The sequence below is a fragment of the Carassius auratus genome, chromosome 17, assembly GCF_003368295.1.
Source record: "Carassius auratus strain Wakin chromosome 17, ASM336829v1, whole genome shotgun sequence".
In the NCBI taxonomy this organism is placed as follows: Eukaryota; Metazoa; Chordata; class Actinopteri; order Cypriniformes; family Cyprinidae; genus Carassius; species Carassius auratus.
This window is the reverse complement of record NC_039259.1, coordinates 5335912-5358152: the sequence shown is the minus strand read 5'-3', so window position 1 is coordinate 5358152 and position 22241 is coordinate 5335912. Positions and strand designations below refer to the sequence as shown.

The following is a 22241-nucleotide window of genomic DNA, read 5'->3' as shown; positions in this document are numbered from 1 at the left end:
CAAAGTATAAATGGCTTACTGGACATTAAACTGTTATAGAAGGTGTTTTAATATTGCCTACACAGAGTTCTTGCCATTACTGTGGTTGTGTGGTTCCTTCTGTTAACCTTTAATCCAAATACATGCTGTTATGCTGTTTGTTATGTATCATATATCATGCAGCACAGAGTTTTGTATTGTAATGTGCTGCCACATAATTTGCATGGATGTTGTATTGTGTTATGTGATGCATTGTTTCACCACCTCATTTGTCTCTGTGTTGCTTTTGTATCTACATCCACAATCTAACCTGGACCATAGTAATGCACAATAACACAACAGGTGTTTCTGCTCCATTAACTGTTTTTAACATGTGTTAAAATGCTCAACATGCTTAAAGCAAACATCTGTTTGTGTGTGAGGGGATGTGGATGTGTTTGGGTATTGCATTGCAACATGTTTTTTAAGGTTGTGAAAGGTGAGTCAGCATCCTAAAAGAATCAACATGTGCGCAGTGTTTAGCAAAACCAATCACTGTTTTTTCTATGGTTTTTGGTCTAACTCCTCTCTCACTGGTTGATCTAATTGCCAAGATGAAATGCATCAATTTCCTGAAGGAATTGAAATAGCATATGTAAATCTTTTCATGCATTCTCCAAAAGCTCCCTCTAAAAGCTTCTAAAGTCTGTGTGTTTAGGAAATATTAAGGATGCGTTTCAATGCAATGCAAAAGTTAAAGGCTTTGTGGAGATTTGTTTGAGGTTTTAATTGAGAACAATTAATAATAATAAAAAAATAAAATAAAATAAAACCCTCAGGTTAACCTAGTTCAACTGTGCATATGCTTTTAACATTGAGAGGAAAAACCTGTTGGCTAAAATTGTTTCTTACGAGACAGAAAGTAGCATTCACTTTCAAAAGGCCCAGTGTTATTTTAGAGATACTATTTAATAAGGAGAGTTTACTTTCACTCTATGTTTTTTTGGTTGGCAGCTGTTGCTGCCAGTGTGACGATCGCGACCCAGTAAGGCACAGGAGAGAGAGGGAGGGAGAGATCCAATAGCAGATATGATTTTTTAATGGTATAATCCAAATCAAAGTCAAACAAGCCAGAGTCAAAACCGGAGAACAATCCAAAATAAAACAAACAGGAAAGGGACAGGAAAGGAACAGGAAGTCCAGGAATCTTGGGGGGGGGGGGGGGAGGGATAAGACTGGGATCACGAAAGGTAAGGACTCCATAAAGACAGCAGGAAAAGACTGGTAAATATAGGGAGGCTAATGACAATTAAGTAAAGGCACCTGGTGCAATTAGCAGGAATGCAATTACTGTGATGAAAGGACAAGACTAGTGGAATTATAGTGCCTTTGTGAAGTGCATAAGGGGAAGTGAGCCCACTAGTGGTCACCCAGGGAAATAGAGACTAGACAGCGTGACATTACCCCCTCCTCCACGTAGCAGCTGCCAGATGCTCCACCTGAACCCAAGAAGAGACCAAAGACATAAAGAGACCAGAAGGGAGGTGGAGCAGCGGAGGACCAGGGGGAGGGATGGAGGGCCAGGTAAAATGGGGAAACAGAGACAAGAGAAGTGCAACACAAAACAATGAGTCCAGGAGGGACCACAAAAACACCAGGAAGGACATAACGTGATGCCCACCAGGGCAGAGCAGAAGACCACCACATTCGTGTGGTCGAAACAGAAGTCCCCCAGGGCAGAGCAGAAGACCACCACATCCATGTGGTCGAGACTGAAGCCCCCCAGGGTGGCGCAGAAGACCACCACATCCGTGCGGCTGAATAAACAGGAGGGCAAGTCTGGTTGGGCAAGTCTGAAACAGAGAACATGAGCAAGTTAAGGGTAGCCTCCGTGGCCACGACAGGATCAGTCAGGCTATCAGAAAGTTCGGCTGAGACGTGACGAGGCTCTGGAAGTTCCACAGAGGTGAGGAGAGACTCTGGTAGTTCAGCCGAGCCGAGGAGAGGTTCTAGTAGTTCAGCTGAGACGTGGAGAGGCTCTGGTAGTTCAGAAGAGATGTGGAGAGGCTCTAGTAGTTCAACAGAGGCATGGGGAGGCTCTAGTAGTTCAGCAGAGATGTGGGGAGGCTCTGGTAGTTCCACAGAGACCTGAAGAGACTCTGGTAATCCCATGGTGTTTCTACTGGATTCCAGAAGATCAATGCTTACTTGACTCTGCTCATGAAGATCATTGGTGACATGCATTTTTTCATGAAGTTTAATGGTGAATTGCCTTTGTTCATGAAGATCAATAGTGACTTGCCTTTGTTCATGAAGATCAATGGTGACTTGTCTTTGCCCATGAAGATCAATGGTGACTTGACCTTGCCCATGAAGATCAATGGTGACTTGCCTTTGTTCATGAAGATCACTGGTGACTTGAATTCTCCCATGAAGGACACCGGTGACTTGAATTATCCCATGAAGAACCCTGGTGACTTGACTCTGTCCCTGAAGATCACCGGTGACTTGACTCTGTCCCTGAAGATCACCGGTGACTTGACACTGTCCTTGAAGATCACCAGTGACTTGACTTGACTCTGGAAGGTCAACGGTGACTAGCCCTGACTCTGGAAGGTCAACGGTGACTAACCCTGACTCAGATGGGTCCTTGAGCACCTGACTCGACTCTGGAAGGTCAACGGTGACTAACCCTGACTCAGATGGGTCCTTGAGCACCTGACTCGACTCTGGAGGGTCCACGAGCACCTGACTCGACTCTGGAGGGTCCACGAGCACCTGACTCGACTCTGGAGGGTCCACGAGTACCTGACTCGATTCTGGAGGGTACACGAGCACCTGACTCAACTCTGGAGGGTCCACGGGAACCTGACTTGACTCTGGAGGGTCAACGGGAACCTGACTCGACTCTGGAGGGTCAATTGTGACTGTCATCCTGTACAGAGGCGCTGGACAAAGTAGCCATTTTGTGCCATGACTCTGGACAGGCGGCCATCTTGGGCAGTGGCGTTGGGCCGGCAGCCATCTTTGGCAGTGGCGATGGGATGGCGGCCATCTTGGGCAGTGGTGATGAGCTGGCGGCCATCTTGTGCTGTGGCGCTGGGCTGGCGGCCGTCTTGCGTTGTGGTACTGGGCTGGCGGCCATCTTGGGCAGTGGCGCCGGACTGACGACCACCTTGTGCTGTGACGCTGGGCTGGCAGACTTATTGTGCAGTGGCGCTTGGCTGGCGGCCATCCCCCCGGAGAGACAGGAGTGGCTGGGGCATCCTACGGAAGCCGATGCTGTAATTAACACACGAATTCCCAAAACCAATATGTGTCCAACTGAGCCAGTTCCTTTTGAGGAACCGGGTCATCCAGCTCGCTATTAAAATAGTCTTTACGGCTACATCATTATAACCCATGCCCTCGGCCAGGGACCAGAACACCTATGCCATGGCACCCACATCATTGCCCTCTTGGCGGAGGGTGGTCAATTTCAAATATTTAATTATCCGCTCCACCATACTGGCTGGGGAACGGGAAACATCAAACGACATACCGCTAGATCTAATGGATGGAGTCCTTCTGTGATCATCGCGACCCAGTAAGACACAGGAGAGGGAGAGATCCAATTGCAGATATGATTTAATGGGATAATCCAAATCAAAGTCAAACAAGCCAGGGTCAAAACCAGAGAACAATCCAAAATAAAACAAACAGGAAAGGGACAGGAAGGGAACAGGAAGACGAGGAATCTCGGAGGACGAGAAGACTGGGATCACGAAAGGTAACGACTCCATACAGACAACAGGAAAAGACTGGTAAATATAGGGAGGCTAATTAAGTGACAATTATGTGAAGGCACCTGGTGTAATTAGCAGAAGTGCAATTACTGTGATGAAAGGACAAGACTAGAGGAATTCTAGTGCCTACGGTGAAGTGCCTTAGGGGAAGTGAGCCCACTAGTGGACACCCAGGGAAACAGAGACTAGGCAGCTTGACAGCCAGTCATTTGACTGTTTTATCATCTAACAGTTTTGTTATTGTATTGATTATATATATATATATATATATATATATATATATATATATATATATATATAGTAATTTTACAAACATAATACTTAAAATAACAGTAGGTAATTTAAAGATTATTTTTAAAGAGTTCTGACTACAATTTAAATTAAAAGAAAACAACTTGAAAACAATTACAGTTATTGTCAATAATAATAATAATAATAATAATAATAATAATAATAATAATAATAATAATACATTAATAAAAAAAAAAAAAAAAAAACTTTGTTTCTCTTTTAAAAGCTGTTTTACAGCCGAAATGGATTTTGTCTGCATCTTTGAAACATTATTTTCCTGTTTATCACTGTAGAGCTCTTTTGACATAATCTGTATTGTGCAGTGCCATATAAATAAATGTGACTAGACTTGACTTGACCACAGTAGCAATTTAAGCATAAAATATCATCCCATATACTACAGGCAATGTAACTTGTCAAATCATATTTTAAAGGGATAGTTCAAGCAAAAAAATGAAAATGTGATGTTTATCTGCTTACTCCCAGTTCATCCAAGATGTAGGTGACTTTGTTTCTTCAGTAGAACACAAATTATGATTTTTAACTTCAGCTCTTGCAGTCGTATAATAAATAGCAAATGTTAACAAAATAAAAAAAATAAAAAAAAATAAAAAAATTAAATAAATAAATAAAAAAAACACACACACACACACACTTCCACAGACAAATCCAAGTTAAACTCTGCAGCTTGTGACAATACACTGATGTGTACAGACTCAAAACAATCAATCTGTGCAAGAAACTAGATACTTGAAATATCAAACCAGGGCTGGATTTTATGCAGTGCTATTCTCGGACTGTAATAATGTGAAGTTAATCCATCTAAGTAATATTTGGATTAGGACTCTGGATCAGATCAGTAAATCTGCAATTGTATGATAAATGAACCATCATCGATAATTAACCATTTTTATCTGGTCAAATTTTATCTAGTAATTATTGCTATAACTAATGTATTTAAGAATCACATACAGTGGGGATCGAAAGTTTGGGCACCCCTTGCAGAATCTGTGAAAATAAGAGTAATTTTCAAAAAATAAGAGAGATCATACTAAATGCATGTTATTTTTTATTTAGTACTGTCCTGAGTAAGATATTGTACATAAAATATATTAACATTTAGTCCACAAGACAAACAAATTGCTGAAATTATTAAAATTACCCCACTCAAAAGTTTGGGAACCCTTGGTTCTTAATACTGTGTGCTGTTACCTGATGATCCTTGACTGTCTTTCTTGACTGTTTTGTGATGGTTGTGCATGAGTCCCTTGTTTTTTCTGAACAGTTAAACTGAGCAGCGTTCTTCAGAAAAATCTTTAAGGTCCTGCAGATTATTCAGTTTTCCAGCATCTTTGCATATTTGAACCCTTTCCAGCAGTGACTTTATGATTTTGAGATACATCCTTTCACACTGAGGACATTTGAGGGACTCAAACACAACTATTAAAAAATATTCAAACATTCACTGATGCTCCAGAAAGAAACTAGATGCATGAAGAGCTGGGGGGTGAAAACTTTTGGAATTTGAAGATCAAGGTAAATTGTACTTAATTTGTGTCCCGGGAAACATGCAAGTATCTTCTGTTGCTTATGAAAGGCAGAACTAAATGGAAAAAAATATATATTTCAACAAAATAAGACAAATTTGGCCATCTTCATCGTGTTCAAAAGTTTCCACCCCCCAGCTCTTACTGCATCTTGTTTCCTTCTGGAGCATCAGTGAATGTTTGAACCTTTTTTAATAGTTGTGTTTGAGTCCCTCAAATGTCCTCAGTGTGATAAGATGTATCTCAAAATCATACAGTCACTGCTGGAAAGGGTTCAAATATGCAAAGATGTTGGAAAACTGAAGAATCTGCAGGACCTTAAAGATTTTTCTGAAGAACGCTGCTCAGTTTAACTGTTCAGAACAAACAAGGGACTCATGCACAACCATCACAAAACAGAAAAACAGTCGAGGATCATCTGGTAACAGAACACAGTATTAAGAACCAAGGGTTCCCAAACTTTTGAGTGGGGTTATTTTAATAATTTCAGCAATTTGTTTGTCTTGTGGACTAAATGTTAATATCTTTTATGTACAATATCTTACTCAGGACAGTACTAAATAAAAAATAACATGCATTTAGTATGATCTCTCTTATTTTTTGAAAATTACTCTTATTTTCACAGATTCTGCAAGGGGTGCCCAAACTTTCGATCCCCACTGTAGTTACAGCAGACAGAGAAAAAACAAATGCTAAAAGTCAAGGGTCAAATACTCAACTAAAGCACTTATCTGCACAACGGTGACATCAAACTTTATCAATTTCAATAAAACATCAAAAACTAAACCTCTGTTAATTCTTTATAAGAAGTTTTATATGAAATAAATAAAGCCAGACTGGTTTGTAATAATTGAAGCTGCTGAGATCTAGAGAAATCTGTTTTAAGGGTTACTCTTGTCTGAGTTCCCCTTCAGAAACTCGAGCTGTATCTAAATGCTATCGGAACGCCTTTAGCATGACCACACTCTTAATCACATATGTAATCAGTCCAATGGATGGGCAAGACGTCATCAGGCGGAGTGACATAGTGACCAGGAAGCCTAAAAGAATGTGCAGTGGATACACTGGCAGCTTTCAGTCATTTAGCAAGCACTCTTTGTATGTCAGTCTTATTTATTGTTGTCTTCCCCAGTTGTGCAAACAATTTATTGTTGTCTATGCTTCTCAAAAGTCAAAGCTTAAGGGTGAAAGAAAACATGTAAGACTGTGTGCTACTCCCTGCCCGTGTTACATTACGTGTGGGGATACACACAGTGTGTGTTGTTTGCTGAGGAGTGGAGCTCACACAGTTAGCCTTTGATGGGGCTGATTGTGCTTCTGTGTTTGTGATCATTGCGACTCTAGTCCTGCTGCTGGTGAGGCACCACGTCGATTGAGATTGTAGGGATCGCACTTGGATCTAGGGGACAGGTTGGAGACGGGTTCGCCCTTCCTCCGCCTACAGTCCTTAGATTTAGTGCTCTCTCTTGGGGTCCAGAAGCCCACGCTGCGGTCTCTTGCTTCTCTGAGTGAGATTGATATTGTTTGCATATGAGCAGACTGCTTTTGGATTGCTCCAAAAAACCCTGCACTTGCTAAATAAGGGGTGGGGATGCACGCAATTTACAGTATGAGTACTCTGTTTTGGAGCAGAGCATGCAGCCAGCTCTTGAGGGGGCTGGCTGTATTCATTCTATAAATGTTTAATAAAAAATAATAATAATAAATAAATAAAATGAAATAAAATACATTGGATGTTTAGCTCCCACTCATGTTTCTTCTCAAGGGAAAAAAAGTCTTATCCATTAAACGAGTGCATTATGGTAATTTACGATTCATTATATTGTTTCATAATCACAATAACAATGTTTACATGACTCGTTGTTTGGCTGTGTTTAATTATGAGGAATTTAATTATATATATATTCTGGTTTTGAAAAGTTATATATATATATATATATATATATATATATATATATATATATGTATATATTATATGACATAATCCAAATACAATTGCAAATCTTGCATTACCTTTGGCATTTTCACATTCGAAAACACACAGTGAGTGCCAAATTTCAAATGAAAAAGCAAAGTCCATTTGCAAATGCATGTCTCATGTCTTACGAGCTATGAGCCTGTCATATTTAAATAGCAATATTAATTACCACATTTGCTTTTTCACTCTCTCTGCACTGCGCATGTAAACTGCCAAAACTCAATGGAATCGCAATTCCTTTTGCATTTGAATTTCCGACGTTTACACGGAAACCTGTCAATCAAGTGACAGGGGTGGGGCCATTTTATTGGGCGTGTTGGCATTGGAAAGAGACATCACTCACAGTCGACTGTAATGAACAAATATTTATAGGCGATTTTGCGGAATGTTTTGAAAATTGGAAGTAATCTGTAAAATTAAGACATTGCATAAGACATTGCACAGAAATGCATTTGCAAATGGACTTTGCTTTTTCATCTGATATATGGTGCTCACTGTGTGTTTGCTAAAGCGAAAATGCAAACGGTAATGCAAGATTTGCAATTGCATTTGGATTATGTCACCATTTATGCATCCATATTTTGAAAACGCAAATGAAAATACAATTTGCAATTCCATTTGAAAATAGTCCATTTCCATTTGAAAATGGAAAATCATTCCATACTTCCCCATTTCTCCTCCCTCACTGTGTATATAGAGAGCGAGTCCTCTCTAGCTGGAGTTCTTGCATGTATGGTTCTCTTCAGGGTTATCCCACTCCACTTTGAAGGTGTCTGTGGCAGCCCTAGCTGCCTACCACACCCCTCTTGGTGGTCGGTCTTTTGGGAGACACACTAGTTACATGTTTCATCCACGGTGTGCTGAGGCTGAGGCCTCTGGCCAGAGTAGTTTATGTTTGCTAAATGGTGGATCACAATGCTATCATAGCTTTGAGTCCACTTAGCTCCCCTCTCCCATGGGGGTCAAGGCTTATTCATCCAGAAGTTGGCCTTTAGGATTGTGCAGGATGACCTACCCGCCTACTTTGAAAGGTTTTTACCTGCATTCTGTGCCATTCCTGGCTCCCTTTCTCTTGCCTTAGTTGTGCTCTTCCACTCTAGGCAAGGATTTGTAAGTCTGATGGCATGGGCATATTCGTTCCCATAACGTTTTTGACTCAGCTTGAGTTCCTGAAGGGGAACATCTCCAGGTTACAACAATCAACTATTTATTTATTTATTTACTTATTTAGATATTTGTGAACCCCGCAATAATGAGTCACTGAGAAAATCTAATAAAAGTTGTATTCAAAATACACAGTGAAAGGTTTATATTGGAGAATCACTTTCTAGATACATTTCCCCAGACAATTTGAGAGAATGCCTGCAAACCTTGCTTTTTTGCCCCTGCAATTGCAATTGTATTTGTGTGTGTTGTTCATTGTCACAAATATATTTTTATGCTATATTCACTAAACAGATGTATATATAGGATATGATACATCTGGGGATATGCAATTAGTCGACAGAAGAGACAGACAGCAGCATGAGAATGTTTTGCTTAATACTTGATATAGATCTGTTGTTTGAATTATTACTTGCTGCTAGGAAGGCAAATTTTGTTTCGTTGGAGTTTGTATTTTAAATTGACTTACCGTTACTTCTAATAATTGCCCTTGGCTAAACCAGCAATCATTGTTTCTTTCACAGAGCATCAAACTGGACGCTAACCAGTCAGGTTTCGTAAGTGGCCATTCAGCTGAGTCTGTGCTTTTGACACTGTCAATCATCAGATCCTCCTGTCTGCCCTCACATTACTGGGCATCACAGGGATTCCACTACACTGGTTTGAATCACTCACTGGTAGGTCTTTCAGGGTGGCTTGAAGAGGGAAGGTATCCAGAGCACATCAATTGGTCACTGGGATTCCTCAGGGATCATTTCTTGGACCCCTCCTCTTCTCCATATACACAACATCACTAGGTCCCGTCGTACAGGCACATGGTGTATCCCACCATTGCTATGCTGATGACACACAGCTCTATCTTTCATGTCAACTTCGGTAAGAAATCTTGGTGTATCCTTTGATTATCAGCTGACCTTCAAAGACCTGCTTGATCTTGCTGATTTGCATTGCAGAACATCAGAAAGATCAGGCCCTTTCTAACAGAACATGCTGCACAACTTCTAATCCAGCCCCTTGTAATTTCTAGGCTGAACTTCTGCAATGCTCTTCTGGCTGGACTTCCATCAAACACAATCATACCTCTACAAATGATTCAGAATGCAGCAGCACAACTGGACTTCAACAAGCCTAAAAGAGCCCATGTTACACCACTCTTTATCTCCTTGCACTGGCTAAGACATTGACGCTTGCATATAGAACAGCCACAGGTTCAGCACCCACCTACTTCCACCAGTGGCGGCTCCAGACAATTTTGATTGGGGGGGCAATGGGGGGGTCCTGGTCTTTTCAAGGGGGGTCTCATGAAAACCAACAAAAAATACAGTGGACATGGCTAATAACCGCATATTTCTGCTACTAAACAACAAAAACACCTTTGCAATGTAAACAAATGACAGGCTATATTTGTTATTCATATCCTTCACACTGCACTTTCATGTCAGGTATATTATGCATTTTTATTGACATTGATATTTTTACATTTATTTCCAGATAGATATTATTGAGTTTACAGGCTAAAGTGGTCTTGCTGTTGTAAACACAGTTGCTTTTGTAGAAAAAATATTTGCATCACATTTAAAATATAATTATATTTTAATTCATTTCTGAATTGTTTTTATTTTTATAATGATAATTCAGAGAATGAGAAAATCTGTATAAGCCTTACCAGTGTTGTGATAATTATTTTTAGGTGTTAAAAATAAATAAGTACTGTAATATAATAAAAGTTTATTCAAATAACATAAAAAAGACCAGACCCCTCGATGCCTGTGAAACTTTTCTCCCTCAAACAGCACGCTAGTGTTACTTCTACACTACAGGCTACACACAGCAATATAAACAACGTATCTGCATATTCTCACATCACATCGTTATTGTAAAATAATAATAAGTAAATAAACACCAAAATCACTTCGCTGAGAATGAAACACCACTTACCAGCTGCCACGATGTTGAACATATCCTCTAGCAATTAAAAAATGCGCGTGCAGCGTGAGGAATCTTCCCGGTTGGATTGAGGTCGTAGTCAGGTGAACGGTCATCATGTTGGTCATTTTATTTACGGCTAAATTATTATTAATAAATTGTACTAATATTATGATTGGGCGTGGGCAGGCATTCACAAAAGTTTATGTTATTACAAAAAAAAATTGAGGAAATTTTGCTTTGACAAAAGGGCACTTAAGGGGCAAAGGAGCAGGTGCTCAAGTGAACCGGTTCTTTCGGACAATTCGATCAAATAAACCAGTTGAAAAAAAATGGTTCACCGGTTCTTTTGCGCTCGATGTAATGCCGTCATTGGCGATGATTTCCCTTCATTCAAGCCTTTGGTTTACCCGCGCTTATAACATTAGCACAGAATCAGTTCAGAATCAATCACCAAAAGAATCAGTTCGGTTCAGATGCGCTCTGTGTCAGTCTGCTTCACGCTGAATCACGCATGCGCAGTTATCATCAGCTCATCGGTTCTCGAATCCCGACAGAAACGGTTCTCGGTTCAGTGTATGAATAAATGTCGAAATAATTATTATTTATTATTGTTCTGCGTAGTTTGAAGAGAAACATTTTTGGATCTTTATCCCGAATATATATATTTTTTAATCAGGAAGAGGCTGGGGGGTCAAATGGGGGGTCAAGGCATTTTTTGGCAGGGTCTTGAGACCCCCCAAGACCCCCCCTGGCGCCGCCGGTGACTTCCACTCATTACTACAAATCCACATCTCTCCAGAAGTCTGAGATCTGCTAGTAAATGAAGCCTTGTAGTACCATCATAAAGAGGTAAAAGAGGTCAAAATACCTTTCCAGAACATTCTCGTTCATCATTCCTGGCTGGTGGAATGATCTTCCCAACCCTATCCGGAATTCTGAATCCATGACAACTTTCAAGAGACAGATGAAAAATCAACTCTTTTGACTTCATCATCATAAAAAAAAAAGAAAAAAAAATGTATCTTTATTTATTCCTTCTCTTTATAACTTGTAATTATCTGGATGCCTAAATTGTGGTATTATAAGTACTTTCTGTGTCTGTTTTGCTCTTTAAGAAGAATCGCCTTATGTATCCCTCAATTGTAAGTCACTTTGGATGAAAGCATCTGCAAAATGACTAAATGTAATTGTAAATATCAGGATACTGGATATGTTTCAGTGCATAAAACAATCTCAAGCTTGTTACAGTTTAAAAGGACATAAAGTGAGTAACTGCTATTGCAAATAATAACAGCTGAGAAAAAAAAGGAACTATGAAAAGAAAGGAAATATTATTATGTGGTATTAAACAGCTAGTAGTGTATGTGTGGAGACAGTTGGAATATTTACATTTTAACTTAATTCATTTTATAAATTAGATGCTGTGGTGTGAAAAATAGAGTAGGAACTACAGTGAGCTTCATTACACGTATATTAATGTCTGTACTGAGATGTTCTTTAGCAGCCACCCCATGCTTCATTTTACTAAAGCAACTTTAGATTTAAATAATTTAATTATCAACACATGTATCGCCATTTAAGATGTGTTTACATTCCATAGCACTATACAAATCACTCCACAGAATTCTATGATGAAAGTTTCATGGTCCTGACAGTTGTGTGTCCAAATTGGTCTGCATACTGTTGAAACTGGTCTGCAGTGTGCTATCAAAATGGCTGTGAGAGTCAAACTCACAGGGTGATATCCAGTGGCTCCTGCAGTGCTTTACAGAAGGACACAGATAATTGGTCCATGTTACATAGGTTTCATTTGCATAGTACAATTTTTATCATCATTTTGTTTGACTCGTTTTCAAAAAAAAAATATATATATATATATATATATATATATATATATATATTTTATTTATATAATATATATAATATTTGTTTGATCACATATAAAGTACAACAGTAGCATTGTGCATATTGACATTTTTAAGTCAAGTTTATATTTGATTAAATGTTATTGATGGCAAAGATGAATTTTTAGCAGCCATTACTCCAGTCTGTAGTGTCATTACAACTTCAGAAATCATTTAATATGCATATATACAAATGTAATATGCTAAGAAAAAAATAAAACACACACAGTAAAGGAATTTCCACTGTATATTAATCTTGCATGAAAAATATCAAAATTCCCCCAAAATTCCAAAATTTCCAATTATTGATTATAAAAACAAGATATCATCTCTGTGTGCTTTAATGCATAAAGGAATAGTAAGCCTTTAACAGTTTAAAGAGACATGAGGCAGTAATATTGTATGAACACTATAATTCTGTCTGAGAAGAAAAATGAGAACTAGGAGAAGAAAGGAACATAATTATGGCAAGTTTGAAGTTTTTACTGCCTTATTCTCTCATTGCCTGCTGTACTTGCTAGAGTCAAATAGCTTTGAATAGCCATGAGGCCTAACAGCACTCAAAGCAATTCCCATAAGCAATTCTCCATCAAAAAGTTTTGTTCCAAATCTCCTTTCAATGTGTATGCAAAATCACACCTTTTTGTCAATGATTGGCTATTGTAAATAAGCAAACAACTTTTGAAATGAACCCATGTTCTTGCTCTACTGTTTTTTCCCCCTTTTTACATTTCTTTCAGTCTCAGAGGAAAGAGTCGCTGCCAAGTGACTAAGACAGGGAGCGTGCTGCAAGGACAGAATTGGGACAAGCACAGCAAATAACAAACTACAAACACCTGCAACGGCACAATACATCTCTCTCTCCCGAGCACCTGAAATGTTTTGACATGCACCTGACGTCACATGCTTCTGTGAAGTGCCCATTCTCCAAATCCAACATCTTACATGTCCCTCTGTTTATGCACCTTTTAGTGGCCACTATACATCAGCGAAGGTGCTGCGATAGCCATGGCAGTGAGGATGCTGAGGTGAGGCGGATTTGCATATGAAACGGCAGGATGCAGATGATCGCTTCTTGGAGCCCAGACCGCATGCCAAAGGGGAGCAGTTGGGGGAGGGCTGCCAAGCCGAATGCCAGGCGAGTTGGGTATTTACACTTCAAACAGCATCGTCTCAAAAAGGGGAGAGTGTGTGGAAGAAAAAATAAAGAGAGACATGGGTTGAAAGAGAGTTAGGGGAAAGCTTTTCTTTTGAATCGTATTCAGGCAGTTGGTCCTAACAAAACATCCATTACTGTATGTGCTAAAGTTTCCCCTTTGTTTTACTTGGCAGTGACAATGACTCTATTTTTCTCCTGTCTGCTGTCTCAGAGCTTGCGGGAGTATGTCACCACTTGTAAGACTAAATACCTCCATTACGGTTGTCAGTGGAGCTCTTTGAAAGGTGGGGGAGATATGTAGCAGTGGCGCATGACATCTTGACATCGTCTTTGATGGCTGTGCTTGCATTACAGATGAAGAACTTCTAGAAAGCTTCATCCCATTTAATCGTTGCAAAATAAACCCTACTACAAACACCAGCCATGCTGGTCGACCCCGCACATACAATTCTATGCATGAATGGATTTTGCTGTGCATGGAATTGGCAGACCTCTCTTAGGTAGTATTTGCCTCCTGTTTAGTTCCTAAGCTGTGCTGATGAATGTGAAGCTCCTGGCTTTCTTCCCAGACTGTGAAAGTCAGGGTCATTTCCAGCCCATCGGCGCTATGCATGGGCGGCTCTGCATCAGCAGTGAAGGGTCAGCTCCGACAGATGCTAAATGGAGAGCTGAGGAACAGAGTCACAAGGCCAGGAACAAACAAAATCCCATGAAATATGACAGAACCAGGCGAAGCTGTTAGCTCTTTACCAGATATGTAATTAATCTGCATGTGTCCTTGATTGTATAGCTTCAGATATTGGCTGCATCCAATTAAGCACACTTCCCTACTATTTAGTAGTAGGCAAAAACAGTAGTACGTCCGAATTCACAGTTCATAAAACACTAGGCAAAAAGTATCTACAGTTGCAATCAAAATGATTCAGTCACTTTTGTGCGAGCTCTGCTGACTTATCATATGTTCTACTCAACTTCAGCACGTGCATGGGCTAATTGTATGTACTGCATGTGTAACAGTTCAAGCTAATTCTGAGTTTCGAAAGTTTTAAGACAATTTTGTTTTCCACCATACAAATGAATGACTAAAAAACAGCAATGTTGAATAGGGGTTGAAAAATTATGACAGCTGTGTTATTTAAAAAAAAAAAAATAAAATCTTATAACTCAGAATTATTATATTGACATTATCATTTGTAATATGCCAGTACAGTGTTATAGATGCAATTTTTGTATAAAGTCCTGGATCTTCAGAAAAGCTTATCTTTGTACTGTAGTCTGAAGGGTTGAATGATTTTGATTGCAACTGTACATAAACTACTTTTGTATAGAAAATAAGTTTTGCTGAGATCCTGTGAGGTCATGGGAGAGGAGTTGTGAATTGCAGTGAAGTGACAAAACTGATGCTAGGAGGTCCAATGAGAATGGCAACATGATAAATGTAGTATTTATTTATTTATTTATTTATTTATTTATTTATTTATTTATTTATTTTTAACTATCATGACCTATTCAGTAAGTATGTGATTTCGGACATAACCATTGTGTAAATCAGGCTTGGGCAATACTGTACTTTAGGTACTTTAGGGTTAAGTACGGTATAAAGGTGTACTTTTCTGGTTCATGAGTGAATTGTTCTTATCAACAAGTTTTTTTTTTTTTTTTTTTGTGAACTTGATGAATGAGTTCACCGAATCAGACTAAACCGTCTGGAACAGTTCACAACTCGAGCTTCTTCTTCTTCTGAGAGTGATAATACAGCCACATAGTGAAAATAAGATGATCAAAACTGGACTTTCCATGTACAAATGACACACACACACACAAAAAAAAATTATAGACATTGCACAGCATTTGTCTTACAAACACTATTATGGTAACACATGTTACACTACAATAATGCTAGAAAATTGTTTATAACTGAAATAACTAAAATAAATGAATGCTGTTTTTCACCATAATTCAAAGTGATTTATTTTCAGGATTGTGTACACTATTTGTATCACCTATTAGTTCAATCACATAGTGTTTTTTATTAATTGTTTTTTATTATTATTAATTATTATTATTATGATGATTTATTTTTTTACTAACAGCTTTTTACGAACAGCTAAATACAGGACTGTATGATTTGTGTTTATGAAATGAAGCGGAGCAGCTGTAAATGTTTCATTGAAATGACAGCAAGTTTCCTTAGTGGATGACAAGCATTTATCGATTTTCATGTTTGCCACTAAAGTATATGCCTCTTGTACACTCCAGTTAATGGAAACCGCCTGACGCCTCTAGTCCTTGGAGATGACCACAGATACAGGAGCGGGTGACAGCGAAGGGGGTCTGCAAGCCTGGGAGATTGACCCCCTCTGTGTGGAGGTTGTAGGAAAGGTGGAGGCTATTGGCTGTGAGTCACCATTAGGGTCTCTGGCCTCCTTTGCAATGACTGCTACTCAAGTAATGAGAAGTGACTTGGGAGATAATGCATTGTGTCAGCAGTGAAGGGTTCAGGTCCCAGTGGCACTGGTGTTGTTGGTGGGATTTGACTGCTTGGCTAACCTCCCTACTACCAGCAAAATCTCCCTCCAAACTCAACTCAACAAACTTTTAAGATTGGAGAAAGAAATTAGATGGCTTTCAAAGTAAAAGCCCTAAGGAAAATTGTATTATCCAGAAGTAACAAAATGTGATCCAGCTCAGAAGAGCTCATTGTAGCAGTCTAGTACCTTGTAAACACAACTTTGTTTCCTGGTGGACAGATAAAAACCTGTGCAGCCTAACTTCCAGATGTTGCACAGCAGCTGGGTATTATTATTAAAGATTATGATTATGGCAAGTATTTGTGAGTTTCTATGTTGTACAATTGTTTGCAAATACAAGAAGAAGAGTAAGAGAAACCATGTTTGCAAAACTTTTTGCTTTAATGTTTGAAATTCAGTGGTTAGAGTGGAAATTTTAGAACATTTATCCACTACAAATTAATGATATAGCATAAATTGTTAACACTTTCATGACAATTTGTAATTATTTTACAATTTGTTGAATTGGTGGCTTATTTCTGACACAGACTACACCAACTAAACTAGGCTGCAGTCCTATATTCAATATTCGGACCGAACTGAAACAGTGCTTGAATTCTCTTAGCAAACTAATGCCGCGTTTCCACCGAAATTACCCGGAACATTTTTACCAGGAACTTTTTTTCCCAGGAACTTTTTTCCCCCCAGACCTGTTGCTTTCTGCGTTTCCACCGCGGTGTAAAGTACCGGGAAGATTAGGCAAATGACTGGGGACGAGCTGCAGAAATGTACTTAGTTCAGGGATATGTATATGCAGCCATTACAATGAAACAAAATATTATATAAATTTGCCTTTTTATTTTCATTTAAACATACGGATAAATTGAATACAGACCAAAGAAAACCTGTTAGATTTACCCCGCAGCTGAATTATATTTTATGTTTAACCACTAAAGACACATCAGAGCCAGCGGCACACATCAGAAGGTCTATCCCAGGAGAGGCTGCTCTCTGTGGATACATGAGGACTGAGCTCCTGCTGATCGAGTCTCTCAGAGATCGACGAAACACATTTTTAAATAGGCGCTGTCTTTATAAATAAACGCCAGATTTGAGTTTTAAACAACCACATTCTCGCCTGAAATACTTTTAAAATTACATTTCATGACACAATAACAGTAATATTTGAAAATTATCCAAATAAATGGTGTTTGAACTCAACCAATGCTGCGTGAACTCAGATGGCTTTGGCTACAGCAATTTTCCCATCAGTATATTTACAATAACACAAAATAGGATATAAAATACTGCCTCCTTTCGTTTTCATTTAAACATAATAACAGCTGCATAAATGTACTTACTTCAGGGATATGTGTAACGTTATATACAGCCATTACAATAAAAAACGAAATATTATAGACTTGCCTTTTTTTATTTTCATTTTAACATATAGGTAAATTGAATACAGACCAAAGAAAACCTGTTAGATTTACCCCGCAGCTGAATTATATGTTATGTTTAACCACTAAAGAGACATCAGAGCCAGCGGCACATATCAGAAGGTCTATCCCAGGTGAGGCTGCTTCTCAGCGGATAGATGATCACTGACCTCCCGCTGATTGCGTGGAGCTCACCGTCTCAGAGATCGGCGAAACACATTTTGAAATAGGCGCTGTCTTTATAAATAAACAAAAGATTTGAGTTTTAAACAACAACATTCTCACCTGAAATACTTTTAAAATTACATTTCATGACACAATATAGATCTGAATAAATGGTGGTTGAACTCAACCAATGCTGCGTGAACTCAACCAATCAGGATGTTTAGCGCCAAAGTCCCGCTCCCGAAAGTTCCTGAACTTTGAAAAAGTACCACCTCGCCAGCAGGGACTTTCTGAGGGGCATTTTTTTAGCCGGAACTTTATTTAGTTCCTGGTTCCTGCGGTGAAAACACACCAAGTACCAGGCCAAAGTCCCTAGTTCCTGGGTAAAGTTCCTGCGGTGGAAACGCGGCTTAAGAGACATAGCATGACATTTGTAAAGAATGGAAATTGAAGGATATAGATTGCACTACATGTTAGCTTACTTATTTTTGCTAATGAGCTTGATCAATTCAAACCCATATATTGTACTAATAGGAAACTATGTTTTTGATCACAGTTCAAGAGCTGTTACTACTTTGTAATGCTGTTTGTGAATGTTCATCAAAACTATGGCTTTGGAAAACACCAAATCGTTGGTTGAACTTCTGTATGTTGGTAAAAATTGAACTTGCAAGTTGGCTAACTATGCTTTTTGGGAAACACACCCCTGAATGTGTGCTTTTGATTTGTCTCCAGAAACATATTAGGAAAGCACAGTAGTGTCACGTGTAACAACTCAACTGTAACAACTCGTGGTTGGGAAAAATTGAATAGCAATTTCTATGTTCATACTAGACCTCTGACTTTTGATTGCACAATTCGGTACCATGGGATATTTGAGTAGTTTTGAGTAGTTTTAACATGTGATTACAAGGGTCAATACCTAATGAGGAAAAAAAAAGAAGATCATTTGAGCAAAACATCTATATTTGCTGACAAACTAATCTAATTTCCATAAAGGAGAAAAAAATAAATGTGTAGATTTTCATAGATTTTGCTTAAAATATATAATTGGACATCTTAGTTTTGTATGAACTAAATTATCTTAAGTAGTTGAAGTCTGGTCTAGTTGTAACTTGTGCTTTATAAGAACCTCTTATCAAACCCTCTTACAGTGTTTTATTGGCTGACCAGTATATCAGCCCTCGCTAATTGATTGGAACATGTGTTAATCCTCACTAAGTACCATGGTCCAAAGCCCAACAGATATGCACAACAATACAAATGAGACCAATTAGCAAAACAGATTGCAATCCATGATTAGATGTTGTGCTCTTGAACACCTAGACAGCATTCAAACCACTTAACTATGTGAACACCCTTGTGGTATTTCAGTAAAAGGAAAGACCTCACATCAGGGCTTTAAATGATCTTAGTAGAGGAGAAATAAACACTTCCTTGCCACAGGGAAATGTAATAGATATCATGTCAGGTTTTTTTTCAGGAACGAATGATGTGATGTAATACTAATTTTAAAATATTAAAATGTCTTATGTAACGCAATTTCAAATGCTTATGCATAATGCAAGCGTCTAGTGTAGTTTATTTGCATAACAAGACTTTTTTAGCAGTTACGGAATAATGGTTAATGTCAGTTAAAAAAATAAAATAAATAAAAATCCGATCAAATTCAACCTTTTGTTGTTGGACACAATGACTTTGTGGATCAGTAAAATTATGCAGCATACAGACAAAGAAGTGTTTATGAAAGTGCTGTGGTGGTGTTTGTTCCTATTTAGCTTTTTGGCAGCAAAAAAAAAAAAAAAAAAAAAAAAAAATGTGTCAAGGATAGCAGTTATTCTTAGAAACCACTGAAGGATTTAGATTTTCTATGTGAAAATGTATATATATTTTTTTCCACAGTTGTGATCTTTGACAGATCCTCTTTCTATGTTTCAGTAACTCCTTCTAAAACTACTGGGGTGTTTGTCTGATAGCTGCAGGAAAGGCTAATGAACAGGAAGCTAATCTTGTGACACAACATTCATTTTGTTACGTAGCAGTGAGCAGCAGGCTGTCTTAGCCACTGAGGTGCGCTGCCTTTTCTAGAGCACGTAATCCCTCATGCAAAAAGTGCTTCGGGGTATTTGAATGTTTTAATTTCCATATATATTTAATTTTGCTGTCTGACACACTTTTCCTTTCTCTGTTTTCGTGACTCACCAATAAGCATTCCACAAAGAAATTCCAAATATAAGTTGCTACACTCAGAAGTCACTCAGTGACATTCCTGCCTAACAAGAACTCCATAACCTAGTTTTTGCAAATGCAAATACAACTGTGGTCTTTATATAGTTCAAGACATAAATGAAGGGACTTAGCCGATCAAAAGACAGGCCCAATGTCTTTGTTCTGGTATGGTGTTGAGAAGAAGCAAAGCATTTTATTGTGCTAAATCATTTTTCAATGATTTAGTAAAAAGCCACTGAACAGACTCTGAATTGCAATAAATAGCATCTGGATGGAGAGTAAAATACAATTTTTTTTTTTTTTTTTTTATCAGCGTGAACTTTTAGTTTGCATGTGTTTAGTAAGCCTAATGATGAGAAAAACAGCACAGACACAATGCAAAACAGTGTTCTGCATTATTTTGTCATTGTTGTGTGAAATGATTTCATGAATAGTGCCATATAATTTTTGCAAAGCGCCTGGCTCTAGCAATTCGTTGAATACACTGGACAAGAGCTGACCTCAAGCGAGGGCAGAACTGCATACAGATATGTGGGTTGGTTGGCTGATCAAAAATAATGACCTCAAGAGGAACGCCATAATGAGTAGGAACACTTTTCCCTATTGGAACATGCCACGCATGGCTGAACACATTCATATGCCGCCCAGTCTTGTAAGACACAGAGTTCCTATGCAGAGGCAAATCCAACAAACAGGAAGTTACTAGGGGCTAGAACAGTATCTCAAGGACACGGAGACAAATCTAAAGGCTTTTAACCTCGGTGGAAGAACTGGAGGTGTTGCTAATCAATCTAAATGTTAACTTCTGTCTGTTTTATACTATAGAGGATGAAAAATGATTTTGATAATACCAATCACCTAGTTTAATATATACAAAATCAAAGATCTTAATACAAATCTAAATTCAGAAGCTCAAAAATACAACTATATATATATATATATATATATATATATATATATATATATATATATATATATATATAGAGAGAGAGAGAGAGATATATATCTATATCTATATATATATATATATATATATATATATATATATATATATATATATATATATATATATATATATATATAGATAGATAGATAGATAGATAGATAGATAGATAGATAGATAGATAGATATGTAGATATGTAGATAGATAGATAACAGGGAACATACATACTGAATCAAATCAATACACATTGTCACTGTAGATGAAAGTGAATACTAAAGGAATAAATGTATGAAATGCAAGATTGGTTTTCCCAGAAGGAAATAGCAGTACATGAAAAAAAAAATTGTGAAATGAAATCAACAGTGACCCTATTTACTTATCACACTTACTGTGCATGATTTGTGATAAATATGGTATTATTGCAAAAGATAAACAAATAAATTTCTAAAAATACACTTGCAGACCGATGAGTTTCTGGAGTATATGTAAAGTGTCAGCCTACCTACATTTTCTTTTTAAATATTAAGTTTGACTCAGATACATTTACTAAAATAAATAAATAAATTAGGAACTAAATTGGAAACATCTAAATTAACTTGGTTTATATAATAATAATAATAATAATAATAATAATAATAATAATAATAATAATAATAATAATAATAATAATAATAATAATAATGATAATAATAATAATAATAATAAAAACATAAATAAATAAATGTACTTAAAGCACATGCATAAAATAATTTATACCAACAACATTTCTGTATGGTTTAAATGAAGTAAAATGGTCCTTTAGAGTAACATTTTCGGGTTATTGTATTTTTTATTTTTTATTTTTTCTACAGTGATGAAGTCAGATTGTTTCGGCAAAATGAAATGTGGACACTTTTTCTTTCCAATGAAAAAGGCACTTATACAATAAAGGCTATGCAGATAAATGCAAAAAAAAAAAAAAAAAACACACACACACACACACACACATAAATACATTATTATCATTAATAATAATAATAATAATAATAATAATAATTTGTATTATTATTATTATTATTATTATTATTATTATTATTATTATTATTATTATTATTATGTATCCTTTGCAATAAATGCTTAATGCTTATATCATCTAAAATGTAATAATACTCTCAACAAAAACATTGCATGAACATTAAGGGATTCAAGCTGATTTATTTGTATAAAAAAAAAAGAAGAAGAAGAAGAAGAGAGGCGTAA

The 22241-nt window shown here is 37.5% G+C and overlaps 1 protein-coding gene across 2 annotated transcripts in view; it reads right to left on the bottom strand.

Annotated features, from left to right (window-relative positions):
* LOC113117028 (ALK tyrosine kinase receptor) overlaps positions 1-22241 on the bottom strand; it is a 374362-nt gene that overhangs the window by 123514 nt on the left and 228607 nt on the right. The window lies entirely within an intron of this gene.